Raw genomic sequence first — 17,222 nt, forward strand, 5'->3', positions numbered from 1 at the left:
TCAAATCTAAGTAGCTACTTAAAACAAAACAAAAAGTAATAACCACAAGTTATGCAGTGGTTCGTGTCTTAGTGTTCTAATCTTGAATAAAAATTTCTGGGACTGCCTTTGATTTTTCGACCCACTACCAGCATACACAAGGAAATAGAAATACAAATAAAAAGGTCTAAGAATGGCGGGGAATGTGGCTTAGTAACAGACTGCTTGCCTACCATGTTTGAATCCCTAGGTTTGTTTCCTCAGTACCTCATAAATGAAAAAGACTGAAAGCGGCACTGTGGCGCAAGTAGTAGAGTTCTCACCTTGAGTAGCAGAAGTTCAGGGACAGTGCTCAAGCCCTGAGTTCAAGCCTCAGGATTATGAAAAAGAATAAAAATGTTGTGAGAAAATCCAGTTGAAGTTTCAAAATGAGCAATGCATGAAATTTTGGTCAATATGTGTAATCCTAGTGTCAGAAGGCTGAAATCTGAAGGTTGTTGTTCATAGCCAGCCTGTACAGGGAAGTGCATAAGTCTGCAACTAACCAGCAAAAACCGCCAGAAATAAAACTGTGGTTGTAGTTGTAAAGCAACAGCCTTGAATGAAAAACCAATTGAAACAATGCCCTGACTCAGAGATCCAGCCTCAGCATCACAATAAGAAAATTAATTGGTTGGAAGTAAGAACCCAGAACTGTTGGTTCATGTCTGTAATTCTAGAAAAGCAGGAGGCTGAAATATAAGATCTTATGTAAAGGCAAACCCAATCAAGAAATTCCAGGAGACTGTTTTGTTTGTGGTGGCCACACTGGGGATAGGTTTTTGTTGATTGATTGGAGATAAGAATTTCATTGATTTTCCTGCCCAGGCTGCTTTCAAACCATGATGGCCAAATTTCAGCCTCCTGAGTCAGGCCAATACTTGCATGAGTTCGAGCTCCAGGACCAACACAAACAAAAACAATGAAATAAATGAAAAGAAGGGTAGAAGAAGACAAGAAAGACCAAGTAACAGAAGTTTCATTGGGGACTAATGTTTGTAATTCTAGCTACTTAGGCTAAAATTTGAGGATACTGTTTAAAGCTCAGCTCAAGTATAGGTGTTCATAAGACATGTGTGTTTGTGTGTGTGTGTGTGTGTGTGTTTACCAGTCCTGGTGCTTGAACTTGCACTATTTTGCTCAATAATCTACAACTCTCAGATTTTAGTGGTTCATTGGAGAAAAGAGTGTCATGGACTCTCCTCAATTTTTAGCCTCCTGAATCTGGCTTAGCTAGACATGATTCTTTTCTCTCCAATTAACCAACCCACAAAAGCCAAATGTTATGATTGGTCCCATGTATGCCCTGAGACAACATCTGAGCTTCAATTTCCACTCCCAGAACAAGTATAAAAGAAAAAAAAGAAAAACAGGTGGAAGCAAGCACATATTAAAGTTTTAAAATGACCCAAATGTTGATGATTATATGTGTAATCCTTTTTACACAAGAGGCTGACAACTGACAATTGCAGAGTCAAGTTAGTCTAGGAAAGAACATGCTTGAGATTCTTATCTCCAGCTACACAGCACAAAGCCTTGAGCTATGGCTGAGGTGGTAAAGCACCAATCTTGAGTGTAAAAGCTAAGATATAGGCCCCAGAGTCAGAGGTCAAGCCACAGGACCCATAAAATTTTCAAAGGAGAGCGGATGAAGACAGGCTGAAATCTGAGAATCGTTGTTCAAAACTACCCCATGCAAGAAAGTCCATGAGGCTTTCTCTGTGTGTGCATCTGTGTGCTATGTTTGGCTTGAATTTATGCTGTTTTGTTCAAGGATAGAGCTTTACCACTCCCAGTTTTTCAGTGATTAATTGGAGCTGAGAGTCTCATGGGATTTCCTGCCTTTGTTGGCTTTGAACCCTGATACTCAGATTTCAGCCAACTGATTCATGCTGGGCTTTGCATAAGACTCATCTCCTATTAACTAACAAGAGTTAAAAAAAAACCTGGAATTGAGCTGTGGCCCAAGATGCAAACTGGGCAGTCACATTCTAGTACAGCACCCAAGGCTTTAGTTCAAGCACAAAGACAAAACAAGTATTGCCACAAGCTATACTTTGGCTTATGTGCGAAGCCACTAGTCTTGAAGAAAAAAGCTCTGGCATTGCATCCGGGCCCTCATATATAGCCCCAGGACTAGAACATATACAAAAGTTAAAAAAAAAACAAGGAAAATTATAACAAGATAAAGTGGAAAAAAACATATTAATATTTTTAAATGACCAGTGAGTTTGTGGTTCATGTGTGTAATCGGAGCACCTCAGAAAGCTGAAATCTGAGGATCATGGTTTGAAGCCAGACTACCCAGAAAAGTACATTAGAAACATGTCAAATAAAAAAAGCTAGAAGTGAAGCTGTGGTTGAATTTGTAAAACATCGTCCTTGAGTCAAAAAGCTAAGAAACAGAAGGGCACTGCTGGCTCTACACTGTAATCTCAGGAGGCTGAGATATAAAGACCATGGTTCAAATCCAGCCTGGTCAGGAAAGCTCATGAGAATCCTGTACTCCAATTAACCACCAGATAACCTGAAGTGGCTCTGTAGGTCAACTGGTAGAGCATTTGCCTTGAGTTGAAGAACACAAAGACAGTGTGTTCAACCCCTACCTCCCTTCAAAATAACTAAGAAACAGCAATGTGGCCCAAAGATCAGATCTATTGGACAAAATAAAAAAGTACTGAGTTTGAAGGCAAGAAAGAGCTAGTTAAAAATATTAAAATAAGATGGGCACCAGTGGCTCATGCTTGTAATCCTAGCTACTCAGGAGGCTGAGATCTGAGGAGCACAGTTCCAAGCCAGCCCAGGCAGGAAATTCTGTGAGACCCTTATCTCTAATAAAGCAGCAGAAAACTGGAAGTGGTTCTATGGCTCAAGTGGTAGACTGTTTGCCTTGAGCTGAAGAGCACAGAGACAGCACCTAACCCAGAATTTAAGCCCCACGAATGACCAAAAAAAAAAAAAAAATTAAAATGTCTGCGGTTGATTGCTCATGCCTTTAAATCCTAACTATCCAGGAGGCTGAAATCTAAGGGTTGTAGTTCAAATCCAACCCAAGCAAGAAAGTCCATGAGACTTGTTAATGTAATTACAATACTAGGGCTTGAATTTGCCCTGTTTTACACAAGGCTAGATAGAGTTCTACTACCCACAGCTTTTTGGTGATTAATTGGAGGTAAGAATTTCAGACTTTGCTGCTCAGACTGGCTTCAGACCAAGATCAGATTTCAGCCTCCTTAGTTGTGCTGGGCTTTGCATGAGATTTTTCAAAAGAATGAAGCTGGAAGTTTATCTGTGGCTCAATTGGCAGAACTGAGAAAAATCTCTGAGACAGTGGCCAGTCCTTACATGCAGAAAAAAAAACATAAAAATTTTCTTTTTTTAAATTTTTATTTTTTATTGTGACCATACTGTACAGAGTGGTTACAATTACATGGGCAAGATAATGAGTACATTTCTTATCAAGCATTGTAGTCTCCTCTTTTGTTTCCCCTTCCCATCCCTTCCAATCCTCCCCCACTCCCTCACCCAATCCTCCCCGCTACCCCCCTTCTCCCGCACCAAAGTTGTAAAGTTCATTTTTCGACATAACGACTTGTACATCTCATTGTTTCAATGGGTCCACCTGTACCCCTATTTAAACGATTTGTTTTTCCCCTTGCTCTCCACAAATTATGCAGACATCAAATACAGTGAAAGCAGGAGTTATACTGTGGGGAAGGGACATACAAAGCAACAAAGAAATCATCTTATAAATGTGTTAGAAACAATCGCATAAAAAAAAAAAACATTTGAATACATATCTTCGGGTTCATTTCCCTAACATTTTCAAAAGTAAATAATAGTAGTTTTATAATATAGAAAAAAAATCAAAAACTATGTTTAATACGATACAAAGGAAAACTATGTTTCTTTTTAAATGTAGCAAATGAGAACATAGTATAAAGTTTCAAAATGAAATGATGAGAGTAAGGGAAAAGGGAAAAATTTAAAAATTCATGTAAATATTAAATACAAGCTGACATGACCAAAATATAATGTGATCAGAAACTTATCTATCACTTGCAATTACTTACAAATTATTGTCCCTCAAGTTTCAGCAGCTACCATGGAAATTTAAACATGACCTCTCTATGCAGCCTAGACTGTGTAAGGGTCTTCCTGTTTTAGCCTCTTGAGTTAGATCTGCAGGCATTGCCCCCATTTTAATATATGAGGTTTCCTTTAAAATTTAAAGTTAATATTAAAATAATGGATTATCTGTAAAGCATGACTAAACATCAGAGATCCACCAGAGATCTTCTAAGGAATACAATCAAAACATTAGAAAAGCAACTACCACTCAAGGTAGGTAACAGAAAGAAAATTTAGCATTTTTTGGATGTGCTGGTGATGAACGCAGGGCCTCATGCTTGCTAGGCATGTATAAAATTCAGTGACATTAATTATATCCACACCATTACCTCTATTTGTGAACTATCTTTTTGATACTGATGAAATCCACACAATCATTGAGTAATAATCACCCCAATGACATGCCCCAGAAATTTTAATCTTCCATTTTCTGTTATAAAATGGTTTAGTCAATGTTTCACATAAATAGTAGATTACTTTTTGTGTCCATCCGTGACAGACATATATTAATTGCAGCATTTTTGTGGATGTCATAATCCATTAATGCATACCTCATATTCTGTAAACCTGTTTATCTGATAGACTCCCCAGGAATTTCTAACTTCTTGACTATTGTGAACTTTGCTGTTATTATTGGCATAGGAGCTATTAGTTTTTTCTTTTCAGCTCTTTTGGTTATGCAATGAGCAATGGAATTGCTGGGTAATGTGGTAATGCTCTGTTATGTTAGAAGAATGTGTCATATTGTACCATAATTGCTATATCACTTTTCATCAGCACAGAAATGTACAAATGGTCAATAAAATGTATTTCAAATGTATTTCAAATCTTCCACAGATGTGCCCTAAAGAATCTTTTTTTTTTTACTTTTTACTTGCTTTTATTTAGGCCATGCAGGCCTGGAGCTATGTAGCATTTTCTAGAGCTGAAGTGAGAACAATACCAAATACCACTGACCTTGCCTCCAAAAACATTTAATCTAGTAGCCATTTTTTCTAGAGATAAAATTTAGTGATTATATGCATTTTTACTCTTCTAAAATAAGGTTTTGAATTTTAAAATGAATTATATAAATGTAACACCTGTGTGTACCTTCTTTTTTTAAGAAGAAAAATTATATTTACAAAAAATATTAAAGGACAAAAAAGCTTCTCAGCAGGAAAATACATTACAATCATAGTCTGATTCTGACCAAAGCACATACAATACAATACAAAAAATAATACAATAAGAGCTAATCTAAAGTAAAATGAAGAGTAAGGCCAGGGGCAGGGGTCAAGTGGTAGAGCTTTAGGTTGTCCAGCACCAGCTCTGAATCAAAACCGCAGTACTGCCAAGGGATAAAATAAAGTATTGAAAGTTAAGGAAGCATGCAGATAAAATATGACGGACAACAAAGAGAGACACAGCTGTAATCACAACACTTGGGAGACTAAGCAGTAGAATTATGAAGTTAAGATCAGACTTGGCTACATAATGAGACTGTATCTTAAATAACATAGAATAAATAAATCAAACAAAAATTTTAATGACTAGGTGTAGTTTAAGTGTAATTAAAGTAGTTTTTGTATGCACAAAAATTACATGCTTTGATAACTACAACATTCAGTTTACACTGTAGTACAAGGTGCCCCGTGGATGCAATCCCTCCTGAGGAAATCTAAGGCAGTTGATGCAATTGTATTCTTGGCTGGACTGAGGGTTTTGCTAGGCAAACAGTGTTTTGATCTCAATTCGTGGATCCCACTTACAACTCTTTTTTTTTAGTACACCACCTACAAATCTCTCCCATCTCAATAACAGGGCCTTCTACCTTTCAAGTGAAGTTATCTTTGATATCTCTTAGGGTTCTTCTCCCCTTTGTCTGGAACTGCTCTGTTCCTGGGCCCACATTCAGCAGCTTATTCTGAGAAGATTTGTAACTATTTGCTAGCCATCTCTATCCACTGCCATCTCCACCTCAAATAAGTCTTTGGTATCAGTATGAGTCTGGTCAGATGATAGAGCCAGCCTGGGCTGGCTTTGAACTATGATCCTCAGACCTCAGCCTCTTGAATAGCTAGGATCATATGAGTGAGCCACTGGCACCCGGCCATCATTTCTTTCCTGCAGGAAAATTTAGGGGGGTGGAATAGCACAGCAGCACACACATTTGATAGCAAATGCCCCAGGGTGACCCAGATGCTCAGATAAAACCACTGACTTTGATATTGCCTTTGGTATCCAATAGGATATTGTTGGAATTAAGGTCTCAGTGTGTGATTCTGTTCTGGTGTGGGTAGTGAACAGCACTTACAATTTGTGTGAAGAGCCTCTTGGTTTCATCCTCATATAGGCGGCAGATTTTGAGATCCACCCCAGAAGGTATCTCCTACTGGCCAGATCCATTGATGAGATATACATACTCTTCTTTCTCCATCACCTGGTACAACCTGATGGTGAGTTTGTGCCATACCTTCTTAAAAATGTCCACCTCATTCTTTAACTGATGACTGGAGGACTCTCGCTGTTAGGCCATGGTTGCAAGATCCCCCCCCCCCCACGCCCCGCAAGAAGACCACCGAGAGTCAGACTCTACAGCTTTTTTATTTAAACGGGCTGCAGCTTGGGCCTCGTCCTACACTCTGACACAGCTGAGCCTAGGAGGAGAGCCCAGAGCTAAGGATTTGCAGGTCTTATAAAGGCACACAATCAACCAGGTGTTTGGATTACCACCGCGTGTTGTTTTGCTAGACAGAAACAAGCAACAAGTGGTCACTGTCTCAAACTTTAACCTTTCATTCACCCCCCCCCCCTTGATTTATGGTCCTGAGCCACAATCTTGTGGCTCTGGCCCCAAACTAAACTTCAACAGCTCTTGATCTTGAATGAGTATACCAATAACAATCAGCCCATTTTTCTTTTCTTGTGGCGTATGTGGAGTGGTTGGGTAGGATGCTTGGAGACTTCCCATGTTTCCCCATGGTCATCCAGGGCAAAGAGGTCAGCTGGTCTGGCATGGGAGCAGTGGATCCAAGCAGCAACGCCGTCCACCTTAAGGGCAGTGGTTGTAGCCAGTAGCACCATGTAAGGTCCCTTCAATCGTGGTTCCTGAGATCGCAAGTTGTGCCTTCGAACAAACACCTAGTCCCCTGGTTTAAACAAATGTGGGGTAGGAATAGAAGCAGAATCATATAATGCTCTAAGCTGGGGCCACATACTCTTATGCACCAGCTGTAAATAGTCAAGCTTACACAGAAATTTAGTATCATCCAAATTAGCAAGCAATTAAAGACAAGCCAATAGGGTGAATTTCTTATTCTAAACAAGGCAAAAGGAAGGAGCGATACCCAGTCTGCACCAGTCTCCAAGGCCAATTTAATTAAGGTCTCTTTTAGAGTCCGATTCTTACCTGCCCTGAACTCTGGGATCTACAAGAACAGTGCAATTTCCAATCCATCCCAAATGCCACGGCTATTCGCTGACTTACTTTTGAGATAAAGGCCGGTCCATTGTCTGATCCATTGGGGGATGGGAAGCCATACCTGGGTAGAATTTCTTCCAGGATCTCCTTAGCCACGACGTTTGTGGTCTCATGCTTTGTTGGGTAGGCTTCAACCCATACTGAAAAGGTGTCTACAAAAACTAGCAAATTTTTATATCCAAATTTTCCAGTTTTAATTTCTGTGAAGTTTACTTCCCAATACACACCTGGCCTAACTCCATGGAGGCGAGCTCCTTTTGTAACCGGCTGATTGGGGACACTGGTGAGCTGACAGGCTTTACAATTTTTAACAATGTCCTCAATGAGTTGGTTCCCTTGCCTAATTTTTACTTCTGAGTGGCGGAGCAAGTCCTGCATTCTTCAGGTTCCCATGTGAGAGACCCGATGGATTCTCTTAAGAATCCCCTTGGCCAATCTTTGTGGCAAGGTAAGTTTCCCCTCACCAGTTTTCCACCAGTCATTATTTCCTTCTCTGCCCGGGGATTTATAGGCCTTGGGAATTTTCTTTATCCACTCCAAGTCTTCTTGGGAATACTGAGGCTCAGGAGGCAAAGCTCGTGGCCCTGGGTCTACTAGAGTCAGTACTTCCACTCTGGGCTGGAGGGCTGCCTCCTTAGCTGCCTGATCAGCCAAGTTATTTCCTTTGGTTATTGAATCAGTTCCCTTTTGATAGCCAAGGCAGTGCATAATGGCAATATTTGCTGTTTCCCATAAGGCCCAGATGAGGCTTAAAATTTCTTGTTTGTTTTTAATAGTCTTTCCCTCAGCTGTCAGCAGCCCCCTCTCTTGGTAAATGGCTCCATGGACATGCACGGTGGCAAAAGCATACCGACTGTCTGTGTAAATGTTTAGTCTCCTCCTTTTTCCCATTTGTAGGGCTTTTTTTACTGCCACTAGCTCTGCTCTTTGTGCAGATGTTCCCTGGTGGAGTACTTCTACCCACACTATCACAGTGTCCGTGGTGACTTTTAGGCCCTCATACCTTTTTCCATCTCGAATGAAACTGCTGCCATCTGTGAACCTGGTATGCTCAGCATGCAATAGTGGCGAGTCCAACAAATCTGTCATCTTTTCCTTGGTCTGGTTTCTCTTTTCATGCTCCATTTTACGTTCTCTGTCCTTCCTTTCCTGACTTTGCTCTTCTGTTTCTCTTATTGTAAACCTTTTCTGCCACGTCTACTAGATCCCTAATAGACTTTTCACCAAGGCTGTCTAGAGCCTGCAACTTTATGTCTGGTGCAGTTTGATTTATATAGGCAAACATAATCATCTGTGTCGACTCCTGGGTCTCAAGTTCATATGGGGTATATTGATTAAAAGCTTCCATGAGATGCTCAAGATATGCTGTTGGACTTTCATTTATTCCCTGTCTTACATCATAAACCTTGGCCATATTAGTAGGTCAGCAAGCCGCTGCTTTGAGACCTGCCAACAGAGCCTGGTGGTAGAAGAGGAGTGGCTCCCTACCTTCAACTATATTTTAGTCCCATTTTGGTCGGATCTCAGGAAAATAGGCAGTGATCAGGGCAGGATCGGTGATGGGCGTTCCTGTGGGGCCATGGATATGTTTCTGGCCCGTCGCTCAGATACAGTCTCTCTCTTCAGTAGTAAAAAGAACCTGTAAAAGCTGACTGCAATCATCCCAAGTGGGCTGATGAGTAAAGAGAATAGTTTCAAGCAAACGAATTAAATCCTGGGGTTTCTCAGAAAAGGGGGCATTTTGAATGTGCCAATTTTATAGATGACTGGTAGAAAATGGACACTATTGGGTTGCTGTTGACCATCCACATCCACAGTACCTATGGCGTGTAAGGAAAAAACAGCTGCATTAGATGGGGGGTTGATCCTACTGTGGCGTTGAGTGACTGGCTCCTCAGAAACTTTAAAGGCAGTTGCCAAGTGTTCTATAGCTCCCTCCTCCTCTTGGTCATTCTCAGGTTCTGCAAAAGGAACCTGGGAAGGGGAGCATTTGTGAGGAAACATTTCTTCTTCCAAGTTATCTCCCTGAAAAAACAGTGGGTACACTTTCTTTTCCTCTTTCTTAGTTTCTTTTTGTAAGTCGAGGAGGCTAGATGGAGTGTTGCCCATGGTTTCCAGTCCTGTCAGTCATAAAGTACAAAAGACAATAAACAGTACAAACAAAACACATGCAAGCCTGACAGTTACAAAAAAAAAAAAGCTTACAAAGTGGAGATCTCCCAAGATGGTCTGCTGACTCCTGTCATGGTTCCATACCCATGCCCCACAGCAGAAGGAGTAGAACCACAGTGGGCGAGTTGGGCCTCGGTTAGGAGGGTCTCTTGGTCAGTTCAGGCCCCAAACCAAACCAACCATTGCCCCACAATTCACACGCCGAGGTTCCAAGGACCCCCCCGCCCCACAATGGGGTTCCAAGGACCCCACCCCACACGGTGGGGTTCCAAGGACCCCTGCTCCACACAGCAGGGTTCCCCCTCCCCACAAGAGGATCTGCGACGTCTCTCAGTTCCTCCAGGGTTGTCGTGCAAGTGGGTCCACTTTGAAAGCCCTTTACAAATTTGAGGGGATATCCTCACAAGGGAAAATGAAAGTAAAACAGACAAACGAGAGGACAAGACAAATTAACAAAGACAACACTGTTTTACCTTTGGAGTATGAGGTCTCGGGGGTCTTTGAGGGGTATCTCAGACGAACCCCACTAATATGTTATGCCATGGTTGCAGGACCTCCTCCCAGCAAAAAGACCACCGAGAGTCAGACTCTACAGCTTTTTATTTAAACAGGCTGCAGCTTGGGCCTCGTCCTACACTCTGACACAGTGTAGCCTAGGAGGAGAGCCCCGACCAAAGGATTTGCAGGTCTTATAAAGGCACACAATCAACCAGGTATTTGGATTACCACCACGTGTTGCTTTGCTAGACAGAAACAAGCAACAAGTGGTCACTGCCTCAAACTTTAACCTTTCATCCCTTCAGGAGTATTTTAACTGCCACTTCCATGTGTGTGAGGTGTGGATGGCCAGCTTCACTTGTCCATTGGTATCATGGTCGATGAGCTCTTTCATCTGGTATTGATTGATGATCTCTTCATTCAAGAATATGGAGGATGATTCTTTGTATTCTTCCATCCTTCTGCTTTGATGGCAGGTAGCAAGTCTACCTAAAATTAACTAAATAAAATAATGGAAACCCAGAAAAAATAAAAAGAAATACCAAAACCAAACGACAACTCACCCCCCCAAAATCAGAAAACTAATGAATTTTGTTTGAGTCAGTCCAGCGTGTCACCAATCAAGAGCTCCTAGATGTGTAAACTGACATAGGTTGGAGCACAGTGGCTTCCTATATACACTGCATGACCTCTCAAAACGGAACTATCACAGCCCATCATAGTGACATATATGACTTAGGCTTGTGATTACCTCAGGATAAGAATATAAGAGCAGTGAAGCATAGAGGACAGACAGAATTTTAACTAGCTACTCATAGGCTGAATCAGCTTAGGTAGTTACTCAAGAGGCTGAGATCTGAAGGCCACTGTTCAAAGCTAGTCAAATCATGAAAATACATGCGATTATCTCCAAAAAACCAGAAGTGGAACAGTGGCTCAAGTGGTAGACCACTACCTTTGGGCACAGAAGCTTAGGAATAATGCCTACTCAATATCAAGCCTCAAGAATAATGAATGTATGCATGAGCACATGCACATGTGTGTGCGCGTACTCGCACGAGTGTGCACACACACACAAATGAATATTTCAATGTGAAGTTCTTTAATTTTAACCTTGCTGTACTTTATTTCCCTGTATTAGTTTACAAATTAACAAAATCAGCTAAGCACTTATTTACATAGAACTCATGTTTCTCTAAAGTCTACTCTCACTTTGGAAGCATGCTTTTATTTGACCCAAAAGTAACTTATTCAGGAAGTCAATTCGTCTCTCTCAAGTCTGTTGTATTAGATGATTTTTAGGTTCCTCCTAGGAATATGATTTTGTGTAATCCTGCATCAAGCAGCATATTTCTTTCACGAGAAGGGAAGACCCTGTCAAACAATAATAGGTTTTTCTCCTCCTGGCGAGCATCTGTAGTTTTACTAACTTCATAAAATTCATGATCTGTCTGTGTATGCCAAAGACTGCTGTGCAAATAAAAAGACCCTTCTCAAAACTTAGCATTTGTATACTATTCATAGGTATGAGGTGTTTAAATATTACTGAAATTTCTTTGGAATAAATAATATTCATCTTGACTATCTTGAGAAAGAAGAATTGGTTTCTCAGCACTTTAGGTAAGAACATGAGTGAAAGAAACAAAAGGAAAAGTGAAGAACAATAATCCATATATTCAAATGAAACAAAACAACCCAAGAAAACATAAATTAATTCAGTACTGAAGAACCTGCAGAAAATGCAAATATAAAAAAAAAACTATGACAAGCTTATGAATATCCTGACTACATGGGAGTGAACTGTTGTAAGGATAGTGCTTAAAGCCCAGACTGGACAGAAAGATCTGTACACAATGCCATGCACCTGTTATTTTAAATTCCAGGAAGAATAACATAAAGTGTACTGAGCCCAAAATCAGATACAAGTAGGAAGCCAGATTCTATCTGAAAAATAATCAGAATAATTTAAGTCTGAGGACATGACAAAGTGGTAAGAACAACCATTTTGGGGGCACAAGACACTCAATTCAAACTCTAATATTATGGGTATTAAAGAAAAAACTATGATTTTAAATAATTGTAAAATTTGAGTATTTGAGTGGAGAAAAATCCATGAGAGAGATAGAATGAACCCACATTGCAATACTTTCTACTTAAGTGATAATGTTTTGTGGTACTTCAGACAAAACAGTTACCTTGCAAATGAGTATGGATGTGCACTTGGGTGATGGAAATACTCTACTTACACAGGGGTAAATTAAATAGATTTTTTGGGGTAGATTGTACTTCTTGAACTAAGAGCCTAGGTGATGTCCCTGAGCTTTTTCTCTCAAGGCTACCACTCTACCACTTTCATCCACAGTTCCAATTCTGATTTTCTGTTGGTTGTTTGGAGATAAGAGGATCATGGACTTTCCTGCCCAGGATGGCTTCAAACCACAATCGTCAGATCTCAGCCTCCTGAGTAACCAGGATTCCAGCCATGAGCCATCAATGATTTTAATAATTTGGTAAATTGTGCAGTTTCAGAAGTTATAAATTATCTTTATAACCTGTGTAATATATGTGTGTATGTATATATCAATGCATACGGATAGAAATATTTTAGCATATTTTTGTATCTACAATAGATTTGTGAAATCATCCTACATTACAAAATAAAATGGTAGCTGGGTGCCGTTGGCTCATGCCTGTAATCCTAGCTACTCAGGAGGCTGAGATCAGAAGATTGCAAGTCAAAGCAGACAGAAAAGGAAGTCTGAGAGATTCTTATCTCCAATAAACCACTCAAAAACCGGAAGTGGCATCGTGGCCCAAGTGGTAGAGTGCTCGCCTTGAGCTGAAGAGCTGAGGAAAGCACCCAGATCCAAGTTCAAGCCCCACGACAGATGAAAAATAAATAAATAAAAATAAAATAAAATGGAAACAAAACTTAATAAGGAGCAAAACAAAGGGAATTGTCACACGTTTCTTGTTGTTGAATGTAATATGAATTGTGAGAATCAGTTTGGCAAAATCATCTGTATTTGAACAAAATGGATAATAGCTATTAAATCCAATTAATCTATTTACCCATATTGTGCATCCTCACACATGAGTGTCAAAATCAAACCACAGTTTCTGCCTTTGTATTTAACTCACCTGTTATAAGTTAGAGGATAGATGAAGTAATCAAATAAAGATTAAAATAATAGTAAGTGAGGCTATGAGTTAGAGCTGAAAATGATTTTAAATATGATAATAGCTAATTAAATTGCATATTTCTTACCTTTACACTATTGTCATGTCCCTCATTCCCACATTAGAAAAGTACATAGAAGTTTCTCACTAAATAATATGTACAATTATGAAAAAAAGTATTGAAAAAATATGGGCACCGTGTGGTTTTAGCTTATTGTGACCTGTAGGGGGTAGTGTGTTTTTGAGGATTTGCAATACGTTCTAATGGAGATGAAGAGAGGGATGTGCTTATTCTGGAAAACTGACTAGAAGATTGTTCCCAGAAAGATAGTGATGAATTCTTCCAAAAGGTTACAGTAAAATCACTTTCACGACCATGTTCACTGCTGCACTATTCACCGTAGAAAACTTATGGAAACAGCCCAGATGCCCTTTGGCAGAAGGATGGTTAGAGAAAGTGTGGCACATATACACAATTGTATTGCACCCATCCATTATGAAGATTGTTACATTATTTGCAAAGAAATGGATAGATCTAAAAATATGTTAAGTAAACTAAGTCAGAGACACACATACAAAGGACCCATGCTCTGTCTCATATTTGGAAGATAGAACTTTATACAAGTTTTCACAGCAATATTAACCAAAGCATGCTATTAGCAGAGGAGAATTTAAAAGGTGTATTTTCTTATAAAATTGAATTTTTAATCCAACAAAATGAATACCAGGAAACTATCACTTAAGTTAAGAGGAAAATTCAAAGGGAAGGATTAAAAAGAGTTATGGAGTAAGAGAGTGAAGGCATAATATTCAATACAGATAGTATGAAAGTAGAAAAAATTAAACTGGGGTGAGATTTGGAAGGGTGTGGGGAAGTTATGTAAAGATCCATTGTACATAAAAACTGATTTGTGGAATGGAAATTCCCTTGTACAATTATTTAAGATAATAAAAATATAATTAAAAACAATGGAGACACTTTTTCTTAAACTGTGTTCTCTTAAACCATGAGTCAATATAATAGTTTCCTCCTCAGAAATGTTCTTTGCAGGTATTTTCCTCACTGTAACAGAAAAGTGATCAATGCAATGTATATCAATACATAACTTTGCACATCATAAAGAGACACATTGTAAATTCTATTTCCATCTCTTTTAAAAATAAAATTTTTTGCTCTATAAATTGATCAGAGGCATGGATTTTGTGGCTAGTTAGTGCATTACACAAGTCTCTCTCTTCCTCTCTCTCTTTCAAGGTTCTCATCGATAATATGATTGCTCCATAATTATCCTAATTTATTTTACTTTTATATTTTTGGTTGCATCATTTCACTTTCTGCTCTGCCATTTCTCAAATCATTTACATAGAAGGTATTATTTCCTATTTTCTCATTCCTAGAATAAGCTGCACATGAAGACACCACTGGTCCTCATTTTCAGTCTGTACCTTTTAATACGGAGGAAAATCTTTCCTCTGCTTTCTATCAATTCTCTACTCTCCAGTTAGAATATTTAGAATAGTAAAAATGGAAAAAGAGAAAACAAATCATGGTGAAAAAAAAGATGCAGAAAATTCACCAGTTTTTTCTGACTAGTTCAACCAATGTGAACTATTGGGGAAATACATGGACACCTCATTCCAACTGGTACTCAAAGTCTCTGGTTAGGCAATTCTGATGAAGACAAGGAACAAGATGAAAAAGTGAGGAATGGTATCATTTGCAAAAAAAAAAAAAAAAAAGTGGAGAAGGATCCAAGCAAATTTCTTCTTTGGGCTGCCTAATTAATCGGCTTGCTACAGTGTGGAGAAATCTTTCCAAAAAGGCCACTCGTGTGAATACTAGGGATGAAGATGAGTATACCGCTCTTCATCGGGAAGCCTACAGTTGATACTGAGACATTGTCCATGAGTTGGTGGCTCGAGGCAGATATTCATGCAATAACTGTGAATGGCTGGACACACCTGCACAGTGCTTATACGTGGAATACTTCCGGTGTGGCTTCTTTATTACTTCATCATTATGCAGATACCAGTGTCTAAACTAAAGGCCTCTTGACCCCCTTGCATCTTGCTGCTGGGAATAGAAACAGCAAAGATACGTTTGATCTCCTTCTGTTGAACCATTATATTAAACCAGGTCTAAAGAACAGCTTGGAAGAAACTGCATTTGATACTGCCAAAAGATAAGTATGTATGACTACCTCTTTGAAGTTGTGAAAGGCTGTACAAATTGTTCTCCTACGTCTTAATGATTTGGTTAAGTTACTTAAATTTCAAAAATGCCAGTCCATCCTTTGTCTCTGTACAAAATATTTTCACAATACAAAGCAACAGCAATATCTTACTTTAAAAATTCATGGATTCCATGGTATTCTTCCAAATGAATTGCCTGACTTTGATTTCAAAATATATTCAAGAGTTGTTTGTGTACATCTATAATGATTTCTGTAGAGCTTGTGATTTTTTAAATCAGAAATAATTTTAACGTATCTGTTGAAATGAGTAGTACAGAAACTAAAGATATTTCTGGTGCTTGTCTGAAGAAAGTATATTTTAACATATTCTGTATTTTGTTTGTAAGATGTCCATAATCTATTTCATTCTTTCCTAGATATAATACTTTGAATACTACATTGTTCTATATTATATATATTCATTAATAAATGTGTCCTTACAGATTGCATTCCATATAAAAACAGTTTAAGATTCTTTTTTCTCCTAGGTCCTTATAGTATTTTATTTCTTTGGGATAAAATTAAAATGTTATCTAATTTCAAAGTTTTGTAAAGTTATGCTATGTAAAGACCTTTCTAAGGTGAAGATGTAATACACTGATGCCAAACTAACTTTTAATTATATGAATCGCATGTGATGTTACACTTGTATTTTTGTAATCAACTTTTTAATAACTGTTTTTCATTTCTTGCATCTGAAGAATGAAAAATATGGAATACTTCGCATATTTTCAGATCATCCCTGTCCAAGTGGCATGTTAATCTCTATATTGTTGTAATTTATGTATACGTGCTGCCGAAGCATGTAGTATCCTGTGAATTTAAGTATTTAATGATGCAATCTTTATACAGGCATATATCCTTGGTTGCCTATTTGTAACAAGGAAACCTTATTGTTACTAACAATGCTATTGATCTTATTTCTCTGAAATTCTGTGTATAGTGGAAAAAATATATTGTTCGGTAGATTGCTCACACTTGCAATTATTTTGCCAATGACTATTTTAAGTCTTTTTCATTTTAAATTTCATCATACTTTGAAGCCTTTATAGCTAGATTCAAAGATATGGCTTTTCAAGTACTTATTTATCAACTGAGTTAGCTTTGTGGAGCTAATGGATTCAAAGTAAGCCTTGCTGAAGAGCTACTTCTAAAATTTTGCAGCTTAAAATTTCCCAAATGAGGTCTTACTGGCACAAATGTCTACTGGCCCTTTACCCTTCTTCCATGTAGTAACAGACCAACCAGAATATCTTACCCTGACAGCAAAGATTATCTTACTGGAAAAAAACTAATCTTAGTTACAAGGGATCATGGAGAAATAAACAGTTCTGACTAGAAAGTATTTTATCAAAATATAATTGTTTATTATACCTACCATTTCAAAAGTAGCTAAAGCCAAAAAGGTGAAAAAATTGTTCTTATGCATGATTACCTAATGTCCTGACCTGTCTACCATCCAACCAGGCAGGAACTTACACTACTGAATTTCTGTCACCAAATATTTCCATAGCTCCAGGAGAAGT

General features: G+C 38.7%; 1 pseudogene; it reads right to left on the bottom strand.

The window, feature by feature from the left end:
- Positions 1-16,401: 16,401 nt before the first annotated feature.
- Positions 16,402-16,501, bottom strand: LOC122127479 (annotated as a pseudogene).
- Positions 16,502-17,222: the final 721 nt, after the last annotated feature.

Source organism: Dipodomys spectabilis, unplaced genomic scaffold, assembly GCF_019054845.1.
Source record: "Dipodomys spectabilis isolate Male_0828 unplaced genomic scaffold, ASM1905484v1 ptg000301l, whole genome shotgun sequence".
NCBI classification, from domain to species: domain Eukaryota; kingdom Metazoa; phylum Chordata; class Mammalia; order Rodentia; family Heteromyidae; genus Dipodomys; species Dipodomys spectabilis.